This window comes from Cupressus sempervirens, chromosome 4 (assembly GCF_028749045.1).
Source record: "Cupressus sempervirens isolate cs-2001-9-10 chromosome 4, ASM2874904v1, whole genome shotgun sequence".
Classification (NCBI taxonomy): domain Eukaryota; kingdom Viridiplantae; phylum Streptophyta; class Pinopsida; order Cupressales; family Cupressaceae; genus Cupressus; species Cupressus sempervirens.
Window position 1 is genome coordinate 208407312 of NC_143121.1, and position 24614 is coordinate 208431925.

General features: G+C 33.8%; 1 pseudogene across 1 annotated transcript; it reads left to right on the plus strand.

The window, feature by feature from the left end:
- The first annotated feature begins 217 nt into the window (after nucleotides 1–217).
- Nucleotides 218–23075, plus strand: LOC149560715 (putative disease resistance protein At4g33300; annotated as a pseudogene). Its single transcript, XR_016364227.1, has 6 exons — nucleotides 218–542; nucleotides 635–868; nucleotides 20271–20680; nucleotides 21051–21406; nucleotides 21488–21699; nucleotides 22038–23075. The product of XR_016364227.1 is annotated as a putative disease resistance protein At4g33300 (transcript).
- The last annotated feature ends 1539 nt before the right edge of the window (nucleotides 23076–24614 follow it).

Below are 24614 nucleotides of genomic sequence, written 5' to 3' on the forward strand. Positions count from 1 at the left end.
ACTAAAGAACACATTATGTTATTTCCGGGCCACTTCCATGAAATGAATATGGAGTGTCCAGTTGTTTCTCTCTTTAGCCAGCCAAGTATGATTGGAATAAATGTCCTCAGGAAGGAAGAGCCACCTTTCGTTAACAACTGTAAAGGGTCAAGGGAAGATAGAATTGTATAGATGTGAAAATATATATCTTGAAGTGTTTTCATTGAAGAATCAGGCTATGGAGATGTTTAACTGCAAGTCTCTGTGCATTAGAGTAGATTCTCTGTTGAAGGCACTAAGCCCAGCTATTCAAGAAATTTGTTTGCAAGATTTGCAATCACCCACAGATGAACAAAATGCAATCCTTCACAAGTTTTACAAGGCACTGATAATGGGAACGGCGTTGATAAAGGAATGTGAGAATATCAGCCCATTTAACCTGCCACTGAATTATAGGTATGCATCTCGTATGTTGAAGCTCGAAAAGGAGATCAATGTGTTTATGGGGATAATGCCCGCTCACGTATTACTCCATGTGAGAAGGCTCAAGGAAGATTTTGAAAGTGTTTATAATGCAAAAGATATCCAACATGCAAGCATGCTGAAGGATTCAATCTCCAAAGAAGTTTCTATGATCACTGATGATCCGAGTCAGAATGCCATTATGCTCAACAAATAGATTCATCAAATCCGAAGGATCCGACGTACTCTTATCATGATGACGTTCCTGGTTATAGATCTGAGTTTTACGTGGGATTGAAAAAATCTCTCGTAGATTTGAAGGACATTTTGTTTCAGAAAGAGGTGTCTGTGGTTGGCCTGCATTTTATTGGGGGAGGTGGCAAAACCACTTTGGCATTGGCTCTCTCGAATGATCCCCAAGTCAGAGGTATGTTTTTAATCCTACAATTCAGGTCTATAATTTTCTATGCTTTCATGTAGTAACCCAATAAAGAGTTTGAGTGTTCCTTCTTAAATGACAAGATATTATATGCGCACTCAACGAAATAACGTATGAGTGCCTAGATTGATATTTAGAATAATTCTTTTCATGCGACTACCTGATCGTACAATGTGTTAAATAAGTTGAACAATCTTTTTATTTTTATTGAAGATTGGAATTACATTAAAACTAGGTTCACTGTACACGAAATGAAATCATATAAACGAAAGTCAATATGCGTACATCAGAATTTCAAATCAGTTTGTAAAAGTTTTTCTTCTTTTCTTTATTCTTTTTTAAAGGCCAATTGCTTTTAGAGACACAAATTTGCATTTTTTTTAATAAAGTATTTATGTATATTTTATACTTTTGTAGTTTTTCCGTTCTGCGCTAATATTAAACGTATAAAGATTGTACGGCGGTGTAAGATTCTAATTTCAATCAAATTAGGTGGTAGAATTTTCAAATTGAATTATGGTATTGTGCTTTATTTGACTTTCTATTTTATAGAATATTTATATAGTTACTTTCTATTTTATAGAATATTTATACAGTATTCTGAAATTTGTTGTATTTTCTATTTTTATTTGTGTTTTTGATAAATGCATTTTTTTAAATGAAATTTATATTTCTTTAAATAGATTTTTTTTCCTTTATTTAACAAATGCCACATAGTAACATGTATAAAGTCATTATATTTCCTAAATAATAGCATAACCTCTTTACAAGAATGCAAATCTCCATTAGTTAAATATATTATTTATTTAATTAATTTTAAACTAATCTAAAACAAACTTAATTAATTCAATATTCTAATAGTTTTTGATATTCAAGTTGTTGGGAAATCCATCTTAAAGTTTAGGTTAAGTCTTTGTGATTTTTTCCTAATTCCTCTTGTGTTCTAGTAGTACCTTTCAATATGAGGTTGTTAAACGAGATTATTTCAAGTCTTATTTGGTATTTCCTTCAAAATAATTACTCGATTGTATTTATTTTATGGGTCTTGGTTTCTTCTTAGTTACTTTTCTTCTGTGCTTCTACATTAGAGGTGAGAACTTCTCCTATCAATTGGAGAGAAATTCCCTACAAGAGATGAGATTTTTTTTAATGGGATGTTATTGTCAATGGTTGTCATATATTCTTCATACCCATCATTTTCGTAAAGTTCCTTATCAATATTTTTAAAAATATTTTTGGATGGTTACTACAATTTTCACTGAGGCTGGTAAGTTGGTCATGCATTTTTATGGAAATTAATGTCTGAGATCATTATTTTACAACTAATATACCCACTTTAAATAATCCTTCTAGATTATTTGTGGTGTGTATAGTTTATGGGGGCTCTTTCTAACTTATTTTCCCATAATTATTCTTTATAGGGTGGGATCATCTTCCCTCGATTATTTTCCCACTAAATTTCTGAATAGATTACTAGCCAAATACTTAGCTACAAAATTTCTAGTTTAGATATTTTTATTTTGTAAAAGGTTTAAGAGCTCCTTAAAAAACATATCCATCGTTATCAAGATTTGTCTTATTTCCTTAACTAAGTTTTCTTTAGTTCAAATAGTTCTAAATTGTAATAGCTACTTAGAAGGCTTTTAAATCCCATTACTATTCCTTTTCTTTCTATGTTTTTTGGTCTCTAGGTTTGGTAATTAGGCTTCATAGATCGATTAGTTTTTTTTTCCTTTTTAAATTCTTTGTTCCTTTTTTTGGCATTAAGTTATGTTGTTCATTAGTGACAACACTTATTCACAATTCTATATGGTTACCGAGTTCATCATTCAGTCTCCAGTGCTTGCTAAGAAATTCAATGGTTATCAGATTTCACAGTTCACACAGAGCATTCGAGAGGCTACTTAGTGAAAATAGGCAATGTGAAGTCTAGCAATTATCACCGAGCAATTATGTTGTTACCGAGCTTCATAGTGTCTATTGAGTCATCAGTTCCTGTGATGTGAAACTAGTGTTAACTGAGTGATGGATGAGTAGTGTTTACCGAGTGCAAGTAAGGTAAACATAGTATTTAGTTTCTACCGAGTAACATCATATCTACCAAGTCTGCAATGATCACCAAGTTTGAAGCTACATTGTATATTAGTATGGACCGTGCCTCTACTTCTATCGAGTTCATGACGATGCTGAGTAATGTAGTGGATGCTGAGTATCAAAAGTTCACCAAGTCAATTTCAAATCCTAAGTTTATTCTACTATTGGGTCAGCTCAGTAAATTTGTGTTATCTTGTGTTCTAGCTGACCTTGTAATTATGAGAATTGGAATGGTATATATGTAATGTATTATAACATACAAAAGTATGTTATGAAAGAATGAAGGCATGAAATGAATGTAAGGTATAATAATAAGCAGATTATTTGATGAATGTGAATGAAAATCAGCAATAGAGAAAGGTATTCAACAAGGTCAATTCAGAAGCAAAAAGGTCTTATCTATCACAAGAGGTGATTTCTACTTCAAGGATCTAATTAGCAAATAAAGTTGTAAGTCAAATCCAATGTTTCATCTTAACAGGTCAATCAGATTCAAATCCTTTAATAGGATAGACTTAGCAATCTTTTCTTTAAATCTCTTAACAGAGTGCACACTTCATTGTATGTTTGTAAATCCTCTAACAAGGTGGACCTAGTAGTCTAATTTTCTCCTAATAGGGTAGATCACTAGAAGTGATCAATGTAAGCCTTAAACCAACCAACTTTATGCCGCAATACTAAAGTTTTGTGGATATCATCCCCACCCTAGTTTTACTTTCTATTTGGAAGGTTTTTGGGTCACCAAATATTGTGTTCATGTGCCATGAATGTTTATCTTTCAGTTTCTCATGCATACAGTAGATTAGATGAATTAATGGTGAATTTGTCAAAAAAATTGAGGTTACTGATTCACCCCTCCCCTCTCAGTGACCTAGCTAGTCTTGATTATTTCCAACAATTGGTATCAGAGCTTCGTGGTTCTCAAGATAAAGTTTAACAACATGAGCAAAGATCAAAGGACAATGGAGATATTCAGACTTGACAAAGTCATTGAAAATGAAAAGCAAGATCTGAAGATGGCCTTAGTTCAACTCAAAGAAGCAAAAGAGCATCTTTCTCAATCTCTAAAAAGAAGGAAGGAACTTGCAAACCAGATGAATGACCTCAAGTATGTTGAAGAGAAGATTCAAGATCTTTTTCCCTTCAAGAAGTTAAAGAAAATAATGCAATTAAGGAACTCCTAGAAAAGAATGGATCTCTGCAAGAAGAAGTAAGGAAACTCAAAAGAGAACAAGAAATTCAATCAATAAGACTGTGAGAAAATTTGGAATAGAGGAATAAGGAAAAAGAAGATTTGGAGGCAAGAAACAATGAAGATCAAAATCAATCCCTCCAACATGAAGATCTTATTGATCAAATCTCCAATGCAAATGAAGAAATCATGACTCTCAGAGAAGAATATGAAAGATTAATAAATGATCTGAATTTTGAAAGACAAATCAATGAAAGAACAAGAAATGAGCTAAGATCTGAAAAGAAAATTAGTGAAATATTGAAAAATGACCTAAACATTAAAAAACAAGTCAATGAGAGAATGATGAAATCCCAAGCAGACATGAACTAGTTGAATCAACAAAATGAGAAAAATCTTAATAGGAAAAAAGGTAAAGCAAGACTTAGATACAAAGAAGAAGGTGAATCCTTCAAAAGAGGTTCTCAAAGGAATCAAAAACCTACTTGCAATTATTGTGGTAAGACAGGTCACACATCAAACAAATGTTGGAGCAATGGAAAGAAAAAATTCAATGGAAAATGCTACAATTGTAGTCAATATGGTCATAAAGCTAATGAATGCAAGGAGAAACCAAAATTTGAAGACAAATGTCACAAATGCAAGAAAAAATGTGACAAGGCATCCAAATGCAGATCGAAACCATTCAATCCAACTGAATAATTTGTAAAGGCAATATTTGGTTGAGACTACAATAATTGGTGTAGATGTCATTATTGTGGAGAATATCAACACATTGGCATAAATTGTGCAAGGTATCACTTGAGAAAGAAGGATACTACAATAAGATGTTATAAATGTACTAAACTTGGTCATATAGCTAAGAATTATATGAATATAGGTATATTTGAAGATGAAAAGAAAGCAAAAGTTGATAACATCAGGAAATAGATGAGACAACAATGGATTCCTAAATCTACCAAGGAAACTAGTTCAAGTAATGGTAGTGAAGCCACTCAAGAAGTAGGTGACTCTGTCATTTCCAATTAAGTTGTTAAAGGAGAACTGGAGCTGTATTCTCAAGTCATATCTCAAGTAGTTCCAATGAAAGGAAGCGAAAGATCCAAATTAGTATTCTAGATATAGAGGGATCACAAGAATTCAGCATTCATCGAGTAAGATCAGGTCATATTGAGCAAGGTTGGTCATAGGTTCTACCGAGTGAGGTCGGGAGTAACAAATTTTTTTTTGATCATCGAGTTGCAAGCTTCTACTGAGGATAGTTAGTGGATGACAATCTATCATGCACTGTGTCATTATGGCTCTCAGGGTACAGAGCATTAATGGAAATTTTTCATCAAAAAGGTAGGAATTCAACTTCATTTTCACTGTAGATCTAGTATATCCATAGTAGAGTGATTTACAGAGCATTCCAGCAATCATGAGTAAATTTGCAGCAAAGGATTTAAGGTATTTTCTTAGCTTACTAAGAAATCATGGCATCTGGCAGTAGCAATAGCAAGGCAAAGAGGGGTTCAAAGATGTTGGTAAAAGGCATTGAATGGAAAGCCCCAAATTTCAAGTTAGTACCAGTGATTGTAGAGTCACTCGACCCTAATGGAGCTCAATCACAAATTCCTCCAAAGGTACTCCTTAAAAACAATATTTGTACTCATTTCAAGTGTGCTATGCAAGAAATTAGAACCCTAGAAATGGACAGTGCCCTAGGAGAAATGTGTGTTGATGGGTCTCTCAACGTTCAACATAAGCATTTAGAAGTCAAAATTTTAACCCACATCCCACATGTACCAAGAAACTTCCAAGTAAAATGGATTAGATATATTTTGAGCCATGTGCATAATGGTCAGTTGTGGTTAGAGTAGCTAGTCTTGATGACAAAGAAGATGATTCACAAGATTACTAGTCTCCCTATGCTAAACAAGGCTAAAACAACCAAAACCCTAGGTCAGGAAGAGCTTCAAAAGAAAACCCTAGTCATGTGGGATGATAGAGGCCTGAAAACCAACAATGTATTTGATGTAGAACTTAGGTTTGGAATTCATATTATTGCACATAAAATATACAACTCTAGTTGATTGAATAGTGTGTCATGTGAGGCTATGGATTTAGCATATAAGGTTGTTAAGAAGAATTTGGAATTTGATCTAGTAGGCTTAATGTTGAAATAGTTGAGTAAGAACATGGATAACATTAGGACTTCAAAGAATAACCCTTGTAAATTTGGTTCTTTGTTAACTTGTTTGTTCTTTTATGTTCAAATATTTTTCCCCTCCAAAGGCTCAGTGGTATGGAGAAAGGAGACTCCTATTTTGTATTAGATTAATAAATTTATTGCATAAATGGGTGAGAATTTTGATAGTATCATGGATAACTATTTTGATGTTTTTAAGGAGAAGATGAACAACAGATTCTGGATTCCTCCCAAGCTAGTTGAAGACTAAAAAGATTATGTATGTTTCATGCTTGATTTAGATAGAGTTTATATCCAGACAACTAGGCCTGGAGTTGCATGGGTAAACGCTCTTCCTTATGAGGTTAACATTGATGAAACCAAGGATATAATTGAAGCCCTAGTAAATGAGCTTGCAGATCCAAAGCTACCTCTCTTTGGAACATATGATGAAGCTAAAAATAGAATAGAGATTGGAATTAAGATTCCTTAGGCACTCAATAGAGTCAACAAAAGGGTAGCAAAGATGAAAACTATAGAAGCCCCTCTTGTGCTTAACAAGGGCAAAGAAGAAGATGAAGAGAAACTTGAGAATGAAGAAGAAGAATCAGAAAAAGAGGAAGAGCCAATGAGAAAGAAAAGCAAGTTGATTATCACCAAGCCACCCAAGCCCTCTATAGTTGTGTTTACAAGGAGATCTAAGAAGAAAGAAAGAAAAGATGAGAGTGAAGTTGAATTTTTCCAACCTCCTCCCACATATGAAGAAAGATTCAAGAAATTAAGAGAAGGTGCTAGTATACACAACTTCAAGGCACTCGAATATGAAACTAGGACACCTACAGAACAAAAGGAGATTGAAGATGTGATTATGGAAAATTTAGGAAATTGGAAATTCTCTCTTAATCAGTTTGCTTCACATGTGCTAGTAGTTTTACTGGCCAAGATCAAGGTCAGATGTGATAACACCATTCAAACTATTAAGGACATATTTACTCAAACTCTAAAGTAGTTGGTGCCCAACTTGACAGATGCAGAAGTGAAGAAAGCATTGAAAGATAATGAGAATAAAATGATCTTGAAGTTTAATACTTGTCTTGTCTTAATGAAAGATATTGAACATGTGGTGAAGAATCCTACAGATGTATGGAAGGATGTGTTCCATCTTCCTAAGCCTAGAAAGGATCCAGTGGAAATCAAGCATAATGATAGTGACAAGGATGAGAATGATGAGGAAGACAACACTCCTTGTGTCACTGTAAATGCCTAAGATTATCAGGATCTGATGAAGGATGGTGAAGAAAAGAAAGAGGATGAAGCTAAGGAGGAGCATAAGCAAGAAGACGAAGATGAAAAAGGTGATCCAGTGAGTATTACTGTAGAAGTCATTGCCTCCCTTCCTCACTCTCCACCAAAATCTACACTATCATTAGTGGAGACAGTTTCAACAAGTGTGATTGCAACCACAACAGATACATCATCTACTCAATCATTATTTTCTCCCACTCAACTCTAGGTATCACTAATGGAAGTGTCTACCACTTCATCTACCGAGATGTAGCCCTCCTCTTCTTCAGCTCTCGAGTTAGAGACATCAGCAATAAGTGTAGCATCAAGTTCAACAATTTTTTCTACTTCAACTTTGATTGTTCTAGTAAGTGCTCCTATTGTATATACACCTGTCAGTATTTGACTAGTTTTTACTTCAATTTTGGGTAGCACATCAATTTTCCATTCTTTTATTACCTCAGCTAGTATTTCATCAATAAGCCCTATTTAAGTTTTCTCTACAAGCCCAACTATTTGTACCATTGTTTCTATCTCAAAGTCCAAAGTAGTAATATCAGAAGTAGAACCAAAGGCACCACTTAAACTTCTGATCACTGGAAAAGAAATTGATGAAGATATTAATTTGGACAAGGAAATTGAGATTCCCAAGATAGATTTTAATATTGCCACTATGGAAGCAATGATATTGGTTAGCCAACTTTTGGAACAGAAGGCAAGGCAAAAGCAGCTCAAAGATGAAAGAGACAAGGAATTCTAAATAATTGAAAGTGCAAAGAATATCATAATAGAAGCCATGGGTGTTCATGTTCATTCATCTCAACTTATTTTGCTATACCTAGAGGAAGCAGTACATAAGTTCAATCAGGATTCTACTAGACAAGATAAATTGATAGAGAAGGTAGAGAAAAAGTTTGATAATTAAGTGCTTGAGCACATTGCTCATCATATTGCTATACATCAGGTAGAACTATCCTCAATTTTGGCAAATCTTGAAAATTCTTTTACAAATGTAACATCACTTTTTGCCAAGGTATGTGATGTTACCAAGATCACCAAGGAGATAAAAGGAAAATTGAATAAGATAGATGAAGATCTAAAAGCCAATGCTCAAAAGTTGCATCTTGACCCCAACTCAAGCTCAACACATCACATAAAGGTGAGATTTCTATCAAATATGCAAGCTGAACTGTTGAGAGAGGAAGCAAGGATTAGATCTACATTAATAGACATTCAAAACATGATCCTTCCAATCATGGACACAATCCAAAAGCATATTTCTTATTCTAAAACATTGATCCATGATAACAATTTTTCAATTGCAAATCATATGATTGAACTCTCAGTAGAAGTTCAAGTGTCACTTCAAACCTAAAAAATTTTGCAAGCTCATTGGGATAAGACACTAAGTCTTATTCTTAAGGTACATCCTGAGTTTCTCTCACGTTTTGTTGTCTCTATATAAATACCTTGTATAAATCTTTGGCATTACTGTCAAAAAGGGGAAGAGACTATGTGTATAAACATGTAAGGGGAGAGAGACTTTATATATATTATGTCTTATATGATATATACATTGTATGTGGGAGATATGTGTAAATGTATATACAATAGAATTAAAAAGAAAAATTTTGAAAAATCAAAATCAAAATCAGTATGTTAGTGTACATAAGTTTTGGCTAATAAGTGTTTTTGTCACTAATGCCAAAGGGGGAGATTTTTGGCATTAAGTTATGTTTGTCATTAGTGAAATACTTATTCATAATTTTTTATGCTTATTGAGTTCATCATTCAGTCTCCAGTGTTTGTCGAGCAATTCAGTGGTTATCAGATTTCACAGTTCACACAGAGCATTCGAGAGGCTACCAAGTGAAAATAGGTAGCATGAAGTCCACCAGTTATCACTGAACAATTCTATTGTTACCGAGCTTCACAGTGTTTACTGAGTCATCAGTTCCTATGATGTGAAGCTAGTGTTAACCAAGTGATGGATGAGTAGTGTTTATCGAGTGCAAGTAAGGTAAACATAGTATTAAGTTTCTACTGAGTAACACCATATCTATCGATTCTCCAATGGTCATTGAGTTTGAAGCTATGTTGTGTGATTAGTATGGACCATGCCTCTACTTCTACCACATGCATGATGATGCCAAGTAATGTAGTGGATGCCAAGTATCAGAAGTTCACCAAGTTAGTTTCAGAATCTGAGTTTGTTCTACTATTGGGCCAACTTAGTAATATTTGTGTTAGCTTGTGTTCTAGCTAACCTTGTAATTATGAGAATTGGAATGGTATATATGTAATGTATTATATCATACCAAAGTATGTTATGAAATAATGAATTCATGAAATGAATGTAAGGTATAATAGTAAGCAGATGTTTTGATGAATGCGAATGAAAATCAGCAGTAGAGAAAGGTATTTAGCAAGGTTAATTCAGGAGTAGAAATGTCTTATCTATCACAAGAGCTGATTTGTACTTCAAGGATCTAATTAGAAAATAAAGTTGTAAGTCCTAGATCCACTGTTTCATCCTAATAGGTGAATTAGATTCAAATCCTTTAATAGGGTAGACTTAGTAATCTTTTCTTTAAATCTCTTAACAAAGTGCATACTTCATTATATGTTTGTAAATACTCTAACAAGGTGGACCTAGTAGTCCTATTTGCTCCTTACAGGGAAAATCACTAGAAGTGATCAATGTAAGCCTTAACTGGCCAACTTTATACTAGAGTACTAAAGTTTTCTGGGTATCATCCCTACCCTAGTTTTACCTTCTATTTGGAAGGTTTCTGGGTCACCAAATATTGTGTTCATGTGCCATGAATGTTTATCTTTCAATTTCTCATGCATGCAGTACATTAGATGAATTAATGGTGAATGAATTATGTTATTCAAGTGTTGACTTTGTCAAAAGTTTTGAGGTTACTGATTCACCCCTCCCCTCTCAGTAACCTAGCTAGTCTTGATTATTTCCAACACCTTTAATGTAACTTCTTATAAATTTATTGGGGTTTGACATTACTTTTCCCATTGGATATAGATCTATTCAAAATATTTATCTTTAGTAGCATCTTGCTATTTATTGAATTTTTGTTGTCTCACTTCTTATGAGTTCTACTGTTTTCCCTTTACTTCTCACTCAATGTTACTTTTATTATTATTTTTTGGTTATAGGTAGATTTGGGGCCCTTTTTTATTTGTATTAATCTAGACTCTTAGTATAGAGTGCAGTTGTGAAAGTAGATCCATGAATGAGATAATCTAAAAATTAGGTTCTGAGCTCAATATGATTGAGATACCTCAAAATAAGTCCATGGAAAGTAAATTGAGTGGAAAGGTAGAAGGAAATTAAACTAGCACAAGATGTTGAACACATAGATTGTTCATCCTTTAGTAGTTCATAAGTTTGAATGTAAAATTATATGGTACTTTTAAAGGTGAAACATTCAATAGGGGGAGAGAAGGCTTTATAGTATGCTCATAAATGATTTTTGATTCAATGTAACCATCTTTGAAGAGTTTTTTTAACTATATGGGTATGTGTAGAATCTATCTATGCGAAAAACTAAAAAATTTAAAAATAAGTCACATTTTGTAAACTAATTGAAAAACAGTATAATTTTGAAATAATTATAGAAGAAAAGTCATAATTAATTTTTACATGGAAAAGTTACAAAGTTATATGTGTCTAACCTGTATACGAGTTGACTACTTATATATAGAATTTTGTAAAATGATAATCTAGCATTTTGTTTAATTTAGGGTGGTGAAACATGCATGCAAATCCTATCTTTTTAAACAAGAATGATAAATTGATTGAAACACAATTATTACTTTCAAGTCAAGTATTATAATTTTTAATTTATGCTTTTCCTAATAAAAGAAACAAAAAAAATGATGTGGTTTAGACTATGTTATGGGGGTCATGCCTAAGAGTTTTATATTATAGAAAAGTCATAGTATTCAAAAAAAAAAATTATTTCCTTGGAAAAAAATCACAATCTTGTAAAAAAAGTTATCATTTGATTATATTTAATATTCTTAGACGTATACTTCTTATCTTTTTCTTAAAATTTTCATACTAGTACATTGAAATTCAAAATGTTCAACATATAGAATAATTTTTTAGTAAAGGGATATTATCTTATAAAGTATAATAAATTTGTTACATGTTATCTTCTTACATATTTTCTATATAAGGCTAATAAATTTTTTTCACATTATTCTATCAAACCTAACCCTAATTTTATTATTTTTCATATTCACTTAAGGGCCTAGTTTTCTGTACCATGATGGTACACATAAAAAATGAATTTGAAAAAGTTGACAATAGTATATGATAGACCTGATAACAGATTAGTTTAGAACACCAAATGTTGGAAATTCATGTTAGGAAAAATTGTAAGTTTACTAATAACTAGGCTGAATTTATTTTGTGAAGCATGCACAAATGAAGTCTCTCTAGAATAAAATATATAATCTTGGATGGGCTAAAAGACCCCTCTTAATTTTAGTAATGCAGGATGTGAAAAAAATCAACTAAGCTAACTTGGAATCATATTTTAGATAAACATAGATTTAAAGTAAATGTGGTGATAAGATTCACTAGATAATAGATAATAAACATAAGAAGTTGAATAATTAGTGTTTGATATTGATTGTTATATTTTTTTGTGTTAAGAAAATATTTTTTCTAGACATCTTCTATGATTTTTAACTTTTATTAATTGTTTATATCTAGAAATAGATGATAAACTATTTCTAGTACGAAGATATGGCAAAAATAAGGAGCATGTAGTTAAATAGAATTATTTTACTTAGCGAAAAAATAAATGAGTTATAAGGGTAAAATGCATAATAACTTAGGGACTAGCATTTGCTTCTAAGCTAGTCTTTAATGAAATAAATGGGGAGGATTCCTAGAAGTCCTTGTTATACATAATATTAGTAGAGAGGTTTAGAGAAATGGGTCTTTAGGAAGAGGCTTATATTTATGTGATCTCATGGCTAGTTGTTCTCCTAATCAAGGTTTTATGCTCTAGTATGTTAAAATAAATATGGAAAGGAAGATGTAATGACCCTTGCCAATAGGCCACTAAAAAAACCACTAATACTAAACTTGACACGCAAACTAAATACATTGTTGAAAGTATAATGTTGAACAAAGGAAATTGTTGTGGCACAGATCTACTCAAATAACTAATGTAAAATAGTGCCAATATATTCATTCAATAATAACCAAATGTTTTGACATATGATATCCGACAGTGAGATATAAGCAAAAGTGTATGTCCAAGCTGAAAATCGAACCCTGCTAGAAATGTCTAAATACAGAATAAACCCAACTTGAAGTAGTTGAATACCACTTCCAAAGGGCAACCCTTCAAAGGATATTTCACCTCCTCAGTTATGCAAATCCTTAGGAGACTTCACTCCTAATGATCAACTGACAATTTGCAAACCAAGATGGCACCACAAATGCTCAAAGAGAAAAGTAGTGTAAACTCAAGTCATGGGATGTCCAATTGAGAAGCCAAGCACTCTATTTATTCACTTTCCTGAGAAGCCACTAGGAACTTCTAGAAGTATCCATAAAATATTATTATGAAATCCCTTTATAATGCACTTTTATATAAAAAGTAACTTTATAAAACAAAAAGTGCAACTCAACTTAAAATTATAATATTTTGGCCCTGCATAACACATTAAATAAAAATGTAATAAACACCATCTCTCTCCAAGAGCAAGTAAGACCATCAAATCCCCAAATAATCATTCGAATGAATCTCTCACCAAAATCATCTACCTTCAAGATTTCATGATAGGAAAATTCACTGAAAATTAACATGTCACTAAAAAGGGGAAATGACAATCTGCCCCTCCTAAAATTGTTTTCCCTCAAGCAATCTCAAAGCTAGATGTTGCAAAATATCTTCTCCCTCCCATGTGGCATCCTCCTCAAGTAAATCTCTTCACTTCACCAAGTACTCTCTAATAGCCCTCCTACATAGCTTCTTTTCTCTACTGTCAATGATGTACTTAGGAACAAGAACCAATTTTCCTTTATCATCCAATGGAGGAAGAACTATTGAAGGCACAACATGTTGACCCAATGCCTTGTTGAGTTGTGACACATGGAAAACATTGTGCACCCTATTGTCTATTGGAAGTTCAATCTCATAAGCCATCTCACCTATCTATTTGATAATCTTGAAAGGTCCATAGTATCTAGGCTTAAGCTTCTCTAACCCCCTCTTCCTGAGAGTAGACTACCAGTAAGGTTGTAGCATGAGGTAAACCATGTCACCAACCTCAAAACTCCTCTCTGTCCTTTTTTGATCTGCATATTTCTTATGCTAATTCTATGCTTTGGAAATATTATCTCTAAGAGAATCAACAATGTCCTTGCTCTCCTGAAGAAAATCTCTAACACGAGGAACTCTAACATCACTCATAAGAAAATCAACGAAGCTCGGTGCATTATAGCCATATAGTGCTCTAAAAGTAGTCATCTAAATAGACATTTGATCAGTAGTATTATAGAAATACTCACATAAATAAATCCATCTAACCCATGCTTTCTACTGACCAACCACATAGTTCCTTAAATATCCCTCCACCCACTTATTTACTATCTTTGTTTGCCCATCAGTTGGCGGGTGGTAATTGGTGCTAGGTGTGAGCTCAATTCCACATAAATGGAACACCTCCTATAAAAAATGACTCAAGAACCTACTGTCCTTGTCACTTACTATGCTCCAGGGTATCCCATGTAGTCTGAAAATCTCCCTGAAAAAGATTTCAGCCACCTGCACTGTTGTGTAAGTAGTAGTGATGGGAAAGAAGTGTGCATACATCATCAACCATTCCACCACCACATAGATGCAATCTTTCCCTTGGGCTTTAGGCAAGCCTATAATGAAATTCATGGATATACACTCCCACTTCCTACCAAGAATGGGAAGTGGCTGTAGGAGCCCTGCTGGAAAGGTGTGCTCTTTTTTTTTCTGCTAACAAATAGGACACTCTCTAACATACTGCAACACATCTACCTTGAGCCCCTTCCATGTGAACTGCTTTCATACCTACTTGTACATTTTGAAGTATCCAGGATGTCTAGCTATAGGTAAATCATGAAATGCTCTCATAACAATACACTTCATCTTTGATCCTGGGACTAAGAATATCATGTTCTTGTAGATAATCAAATTATCCACAAGTGTATACTTGGTATCAACAACTATCCCATCAACTATCATGTATGCCCATGAATCTTTAGTATACTCAGCAATGATCAAGTTTTTCCAATCCTCTAATATTTGAATCATAGCACTGAGATGTGGTCTACACGACAATGCATTTGCTACCACATTCTAAGTCCCTTTCACATAGAAGATGTCAAAATCATAAGCCTGCAATTTACTAACCCGCTTTTGCTACCTATCATTGAGATCTCTCTGTCCAAGGAAATGTCTCAAACTGTTGTGGTCGGTTTTGATGCAAAAATTACCACCCACCAGATACTGCATGAACTTAGCCAATGCATGCATAATAGCAAATATCTCCTTGTCATATATACTAAATGATCTCTCTGGCCCATGAGCTTCCTACTCTCAAATGCAATGGGGTGCTCATCCTACATCAGAACAACACCAATACCCTCTCCAGATGCATCACTCTGAAGCTCAAATGGCTTTGAGAAGTTAGGCAATGCTAACACAGGGCATGTAGTCATGATGTCCTTGAATCTCTTAAAGCAAGCCTATGCCTCAGGTGTCCAAACAAAGGCTCCCTTCTTCAACAAATCTGTCATAGGAGTTGCATGATGTGAATACCCACTAACAAATCTATGGTAGAAACCACATAGTCCAAGAAACCCTCTCAACTATGTTAGGTTCTTTGGAGTAGGCCAATCCACAATAGCACGGACCTTATCTGGATCCATCCTTACTCCCTCTACACTAATGATGTGACCCAAATATAATAGTGTTGTCATGCCCAAATCACATTTGGACTCCTTGGCATATAAAGACTCTAACTGTAGGATCCCCAAAACTATCTCCAAGTCCTCTAGGTGCTCCTGCCAAGTCTAACTGTAAATCAGAATATCATCAAAGAAGACTAACATATACTTCCTTAACTAGTGATGGAAGACCCTATTCATGGTGTACTAAAAAGTAGCTGGTGCATTGGTCATCCCAAATGGCATGACCACAAACTCAAAGTGCCCACAATGACATCTAAAGGTAATCTTAGCAATATCTTTCTCTCTAACTATGATCTGATGGTAGCCAGATCTCAAATCAATCTTCATGAAGTAACATGCGTCGTGAAGCTCATCAATCTATGGGATGGGGTACCTGTTCTTGATTGTCCTTTTGTTCAACACCTTGTAATCAATGTGCATCCTCAATGTACTATCCTTCTTCTTCACCAATACAACCGAAGAAGAAAAAGGAGACTTGCTAGGCCTAATGTGACCCATTGCAAGAAGCTCTTTGATGGTTTTCTTGATCTCATCCTTGAGCCTCTTAGGATGCCTATATGGTGTAACCATCATGGGTTTAGGACCCTCCTCCATCTTAGGATGCCTATATGGTGTAATCCTCTACTAGGTGGGATGTCACTGAAGACTCTATCATACTTCACACTCAATCTCTGTATGTCAGGATGATACTCTATCTTCTACTATCCTTCCTATGTAGGCATGAGAGTACATATGACTTCCCACTCAATGCCATCATGTCTGGCTAACCTCTCCAACCATCTAAAGGAAATAGTCCTGATGTCTCCATTTCTGATGGCTCTCAAAATGTATTGCTTCCCATCCACCTCAAACTGAATCTCCATGTCCTTCAATCTAAAGGTGACCTCTTCCAATGAATGCAACCACTTCATCCCAAGAACAATATCCAGATCACCCATGTTGACAACATGGTAGTTTTCCTTGAACTCATAGCTGTTCAGGCTTAATAGAAAATTTCTAACCATCCTGTTACACTTAAGAGTGTAGCCATCAACAACATGTACTCATAGTCCCTCAAACTCCTTAGTCATAATACCATGATGTTCAACAAAGTGTGCATCAATAAAATTTTTGTGTGGCACCTATATCAACCAAAGTAATAACTCTGTACCTCGCTAGAACACCATGCACTCTAAAAGATCCTTCCTGAATGATAGAAAAGTGTGCCTCTTGTAAGTGCAACTCGAGCTCCTCCTTAGTCTCTAGAGCTTCTACTTCTGCCTCAAGCTCTGCATCACTATGATCATCCTCATACCAGAACTATTAGAATTTGAACCCTCATAGTAAGCCCAGATAACCCTATTGGCCTTCCCCTCAGGCCTCATAGGACAATCATGATCTCTGTCGTAGGGACCCTTGAAATAGAAACATAGCTTCTTCTTGTGCAAGTCATTCAATGTTTCCATATCCCAAGGTGCAGTAGACCTTCCCTTGGTGTCACCCTTTTTTCCCTTTTTTTTATCAAACTTCTTATTGTTCTTGAATGAAGAAGTGCTCTTGGAGGTGAACCTGTTGGATGGTGTTGTGAGCTCCATACTTTGTGCCTTCCTCATAGCCTCCTGCAATGAAGGGGGATCAAATGCTTTAATCCACCCCCTTAGAGGTTCAGACAACTCCTCTATGAATAGTATAACTAACCTCCTCTCAGACACATTCTACACCATCATTGATAATCTCTTAAACTCACTGATGTAGCCCTCCAAACTATATGTTTGTCTCAGCTGTGTAAGATCACAAAAGAAGACCTCTAGGTCTTTCTTATCAAAGCACTCAACCAGTCTATCCATAAAATCTTGATAGGATGTCACCTGCTTATGCTGCAATGTAACCATACCATGTGACCACCAATCATGTGTTGCACCTTTATAATGCACTTTTATATAAAAAGTAACTTTATAAAATAAAAAGTGCAACTCAACTTAAAATTATAATATTTTGGCCCCATATAACACATTAAATAAAAATATAATAAACACCATCTCTCTCCAAGAGAAAATAAGACCATCCAATCCCAAAATAATTATCAGAATGACTCTCTCACCAAAATCATCTACCTTCGAGAGTCCATGATAGGAAAATTCACTGAAAAGTAATATGTCACTAAAAAGGATACATGATAGAAGAGAAAATAGGAGATAACTAATTTATGACTATTGTATTATATCAAAAGGAAAGAATACATGTGGTCATATATCAATCTATTTAATACGTAACATAAGGAAAATACACTAGCTAGTTCAATAGAAGTATTTTTAATGAGGAGTTGGTCAACCAAGGGCATTATGTGATTTGCAAATATTATCAATGATGGGAAGCTAATGGGTTAGGAGAAGATTTCATAGACTTTCAATTGAATATGATGATAATATATCCACTTATTTCTAGTGTAAAATCAAAATGCATTTACTCTCTTCACACTTATAATGATGTGATTTTCAACCATGAAAGTCCTTATTTGAAAATCTCTCTCTCTCTCTCTCTCTCTCTCTCTCTCTCCCTCCCACACACACACACACAGAATTTGGAAATTCAAAACTAATAACTTATTTAGTTGTAGATATTTAGAACTAATAACTTATGAATCTCTATGGATATTCATTCTGATAAAATTAAGATAACATAGTTAGAATCCTAAAAATGAAAATTTGCATTTAGTAATAGAGTGAAATTTAATAAATTGGGTAGTAAATCTACATCAAATATATTACAACTAATATAATATTATCTATTTCACAATAATATTTTTTTAATAAAAGAATTGCTATGTATGTATAATACCTTTAGTTCATTTCTAATTTTTTAATTTATTTAAAATGTATAAAAAGTTTATAACACCAAAAATCATTATTAACTAATACCTTTATTTAAAAAAATTGAATAAGAAAAATGTCAATGTCATTTATGATGAACCAAAACCATACAAAACATCCAAATAAAGAAATATCCCCAAGATCAAAATTCATTCAATGGATGTACTAATATAAAAACTCAATAGTTATATTAAACTTTGTTTTTCACTTATTCAATAGATGCACTAATATAAAAACTTACTATTTGCATTCTTTATTTCTGAAATCTCTAATAATGTTAGGATTTTAAAAATGAGGAGTGAGAGAAGTTGATTTAGGGTTTTAGGAAGCTAGGCAGTTATAGAATATTTTGACGAGGATGATAATGACATGAGTTTTTTCCTTTAGTCTTTCGAGTAGACTATTTTTAGGATGTCTATTTTTCCTTTCAAGGAATAATATGGTGGCTTCAAACTAGGTTTTATTTTTTAGCTCTAGTACCTGTCACATTAATTTCTCATGGGATTATGACATTTTTATTTATGATTTTTTCTTATTAAGGGGTGAGGTTTGTCATTGTGATGGTCTTCTTTGGAGAAGATAATTTTCCTAGTTAGGTAATGTTGCAAAACATTTGACCTCTTGCTAATACTTACAAAATATGTTTTTGAAGTATGTAGATAGTAGTCAAAAGAGATGGGTGGCTAGCCTAGGAGTACAAAAAGGCTACTACTTAGAAAATATGTTGTGAACTATTGCATTTTTCTTATAGGTGTATTGGTGAGAGTGGTGATTAATGTGAAAGATTTGGGTAGCTAATTTATATCTTTGCATGGTTCTTCTTGGTTGTTCCTTCCTTTTCTTGTTGTTTATGTCTAGGGTTTTCTTCTTTATTCTTATAAGTGTGGTGAGTTATTGTAGATCTTTAGATTGATGTTCTATAACTATGCTTTTCTATTTTGTTTGTTCAATGGAAAAACTGAAAATGGTATTTTTTGCTGGACCCAAGGAGTTTCTTTATTTTTTTTTACTATTGGGTCTGAGAGTTTTTCTTTGAACCTTGTTAAATTTTAGGTTTGGTTAGGTTGTAATGGAGCCTTTCTTCTTTAACCTTTCTTTTGTTTCTATAGGGATCATTTTTCTCTTCCTTCTGAGGTGAAACTCACACTATAGAGTTCAATTTTTTTTTTATGGAGGTTAAGGATTGGGGGCTCATTGTACTTCATTCATCCACTTTTCTTATCTCTAATAAGGTGGTGGCATCCTCTAGAGAAGTAGAGAAATTATTTGTAGAGTAGTTTAGAAGTAGTTATTTTTAGATCTATCTTAATTCTTCCATTTTATTTTTTCCTTGTTGATTTGACAATGATTTATGTTGAGGTGAGAAGTAAGTTTACAAGAGAAGTGAGACCATATTAAAAAAAAATTGTTACTTTTTATTTTTTTTATTTTTTTATTTTTTTAATTAAATATAATTAAATTTTTATAAATAATTACAAAAGACTTTATTACTCCTTATAATATTGATTTATTTTATTTTTATTTTTTATTTTTATTTTAAATAAATTATTCCAATTTCATCCTTCACTTTCTTGTAGTGAAGGCTACAAGAACCTTTCTAAAACACATATTTTAAGTTAAGAGAAGCTGGAAAAATGGTTATGTCAATTCAAGAGATTATTGGCGCATATACAAACCTGTTGCCAATGTTAAGAAAACATGCACTCATACAAAGTTCAATGTTGTTTATTTTTTCAAAGCTAAAACAAATAGTTTATTTGGCATTGCTACATTCACAATCTGATATACAGTTGTTTTCTTGTCGATATTAGATTTCTTTAAGAACAAGGTGCTCTTCATCACAGTTTCGCAATGCCCAAACCTCAAAGAAATACTGGAGACCATGTGTGAAAATCTTTTTGAAAAGAAGAAACCGGAGTTTCAGAATGTGGAGGATGGGCAGAGACAGCTGCAGCAGCAACTTCTTAAACAAGCCAAGCCAATCTTTGTTATATTGGATGATGTTTGGTCCAGATCAACCTTGGAAAAATTACTATTTAAAGGAAGAGGATACAAGACCCTTGTTACAACAAGAGACATTTCTATCATCCCCAAAACCCCATGTATAAAACTGTACCAATTACAATTGTTGAGCCAAGTCGATGCACTGTCTCTTTTCTGCTTCTGGGCCTTTGGACAGAATTCAATCCCAGGGACCGCCGATGCAAATCTAGTCAAGGAGGTAAACAATTTTTTAAATAAATTATTTGGTTTTTAATACTTGGATGATTGTGGCAAATTATGCGTATAGATTTACAACACATTTTAATGTCTATAAACACATGGCTTGGTGATACTGGCCTTTTCGAGATATGGTTAAAGAATAGAGTTTCTTCCACATCTACATATTGTATGCATGCCTCATCAGTATCATTGTCTACGCCTACCATGCATAAGGAACTTGTGAGCGAGATTGGAACATTAGCTGAAAAGAAAAATAAACTATATTAGAGATGCTGTAAAGAGCTACGGATTACTATAGACTTTATATTATCTGCAAAAATATATGCAGTCAATGGTTTTTTTATTATTGATCTTGAAATCAAACACAGGTGCAAGCAAAATGTGGGGGCCTACCACTTGCTCTGAAGGTTACTGGGAGCACTTTGCATGGGGAGCCAGTGGTAGCGTGGGAAAGGGCAAAGAGCAGGCTTTCCAAAGGCGAGTCCATGTCAGATTATCACAGAGAGGGGTTGCTTGGATGCTTGGCGACTAGTATTGATTTCTTGGATGATATACGGAGAGAGTGTTTCCTAGACTTAGGGTCATTTCCAGAGAACAGGAAAATCTGTGCTGATGCGCTATTAGATATTTGGGTTAACGTTAGGAAATTGGAGTGGCAAGATGCCTTTGTCATCTTATTGGAACTTGCAAGCAGAAACCTTTTGAATTTAATTATCAATCCAAGGTGAACTTCTCTAATCTGTTATATATACATTTGTTGTTTTTTATTTAATTATTGTACTGAATCGTTGCTTGTACTGAGCAGGAATCAGGCAGCTATGTCTTATGGAAATGCCTCTGAACTGTACTTTTATCAGCATGATGTAATACGAGACTTAGCCTTGTACTTGGGATATAAAGACGGTGCACTCCATGGTAAAAGATTGCTTGTGCCTGAGAAAGAGAGTAGTTTGCCTCAGATATGGCAATCGCACACTAATAAAATATTTGATGCTCGGATTGTTTCTTTTCACACAGGTGGGTTTTTCTGAACAGTATCACAACATTGTTCAGCACACAGTAGTAACACCATGTAGCTTACTTTTCATTTCATTCAACCTTTGAAGAAGCATGATAAATATTTGTCTAAGCCAACCAAACAAATTTTATAAGACATGTGTGATATATAGTCATTTTTGTACGCGGTCAACTCATGAATAGACAATGCAATATATTCTGCATATCTAGATTTATTGTTGCATATCCTCCCATTCTCCCTGATTCGTTTGGAATATAGTAGAAAACTAACCCTAGAATACATATTCAAGTCCGAACTTAAATGACCTAATTGGATTACTTTTGTGGCATTCGTGCAGGCCCTATGAATGAAACTCAGTGGGATGACATGAACTTTCCAGAGGCAGAGGTTATGATGATAGCATTTTCCGCAAGTGAATACTTTCTTCCCCCATTTTCGAAAACCATGAAAAAACTGAAAATTCTCATGCTATTCAATTATGGTTCAAAAAGGGCAACATTGAAAGGAATCGATTCCTTATCTTCCCTCACTCAGCTGAAAGTTCTCCGTCTGGAGAAAGTAATTTCACCACCTCTTGGAATACACAACAAAACATTACAGGAAATAGAGAAGCTCTCTTTAAGCTTATGTGAAGGGTTTGAATGGACTTCAACATTTAACAACACCAAGCTGCAAGATTTAAACCTGGATCACTGCAGTGATATTGAAGTGTTGCCTCCTGAAATCTGCCATATGCAATCTGTTCAGATGCTGTCTTTTACAAATTGTCATCTTATTCAGAATTTACCCTCTAAAATTGGGAGTATGGGTTGTCTAAGAGTATTAAAGCTATCGGCACTACCAGGCCTCAGATAGCTTCCTTCATCAATTGGAAATCTTGTGTGGCTGGAATATCTGGACATTTCAATATGCGAGGGTTTGAAGAAACTTCCAGAAGAAATAGGAGAATTAGAAAAACTGAGAGAATTTGATATGAGAGAGTGTTCACGTTTAAAGAGGCTGCCTAGTACCGTGTGTGGATTACGTTCGTTGAAACATGTTGTCTGTGATGAGGAGATTGCAAAGCAGTGGTTGCAGGCCAAGAGCTTTTCTATCCCCGGGCTCGAAGTGGAGATAGTGGAAGCAGAGTTTAATTTGGATTGGCTTCATGACTAAGTTATCTCCCTGTTTCTAACTCTTTTTGAGAAACTTTTGAACGACATTTCGTGAAAGGAAAATAATGTTCTAGGTGTGGAGTTGCATATCAATGCAGGTCTAGGAGACGTGATATCAGCTAATGTCTTATTTCAATAAAGACGGTTATACTGTGAACCAGCGGCCACAAATACAATTTGTTACACTTATTATGAAAATAATTTTAAGTCCCTTTTGCCTTCACCAGCGCAATGGAGAGTAATTATTTCCTATTTATATTTTGGATTTCTGCAATGTCTGATAGTTTTGAAGTTTAATTTTTCAAATAAACTCGACAATGTGTGACTGTTTTTGAAAAAACTCTTTGAGTATTTATTAGATATGTTGGTCTGTGAAGTAATCATAAATAAAACTAGAGAAAATATATAGTAACCATTTATTTTGATTAATTTATTCTTTAATAAATTATATTTTATAATTTTGAAAGAATTAGAGTTTTTAATGAAATAATAAAATATCGATCAGAAGGACATTAAAAAGGTTATAGAGAAGATAAAATGTATTTAATTTGAGCTGAAAGATAAGGTGAGAGACTTATTGTTGTCTCTTTTTGGTTTTTTGCTCTAGTTAGGCAGTTTGTTTTTTAAGTGTTGCTGGTTTTGGTGTTCCCTTTTGCTAAGTTATGCTAGTTGTGGCTTTGGGTGTGTCTACTAATCAATGTTGGACTTATTACATTAATTTGGTTAGTTTATATATTTAGATTAAATAAATAAGTTGGATATTTAGTTGCTAGGAAGTTATTACCGTAAGTAGTTTTTGTAAGGGAAAATAAGGCTATATAGAGTTTTTTAGACATCAATATGAATCGTTCTATATGATTTTGATTGTATCTGAATGTATCCAATAAAAATATGAATCAATAAAATAAGTCCTTCTATATTTTAGCACTTTCATTTGGTATCAGAGCAAGTTAATCAATAGTGACCAAAGTGCTTTTGATGGATTTTGGATGATCAAAGTCTAACTTTTGTAGATGATGAGATCTTCTACAAATTGAAAAGAAAATATTGAAGAGAGGTTTGAGATTTATTGTAGCCTATGAGTCCATGAATATTTTGTGATTTATTTTTAATCAGGAATAAAATAAGGGTTGGTTGAGATGATGATGCCAAAGAAATCCTACTTAGTAGCATGTCTTCAAGCTTTGATCATATTCTTTTGAACAAAATGAATCCTAGCCTATAAATAGTAATTTCTTCTTTAATTGATGAAGGAAGTAGAATTCATAAGAGTCATCATATTACTAAAGATGTGCTTTATTTGATAGAAGTAGATTTAACATTCTTCCTAGAAGAGAATTAAAATATTTTTATCGTCAAAAAAGTAAACATGTATAGATGTATTGTATTCAGTGTGCCAAAGATCTAATTGATGAGAAGTTGAAGAAAAATACATATTTTGTTGTAATTGAAGAATAACCAAGAAATTATAGGAGGTTGGAGGCAATGGAAGTTGGAGAATTTTTATCATCTCAACCTAGCTTCTCACTTAGAGATGATTAGTGCAAGAGAAGCACCTATCTCTGAAGAGGAGAGGGGGACTTGGCAACATGGTTGTCCTTCCATAAAGTAGTGTATGTGTGTGGTAGGGGTGGGTGAGGGGGTTCGAAGAAAATTTGTTGAGCACTTAAGGAGGTGTTAGAGACACTCGGAGGAGATATTGACTTTTAGATGAAAGGCGTCCATTTGTAGACATATCAATGGTGATTGTTTTTATGACA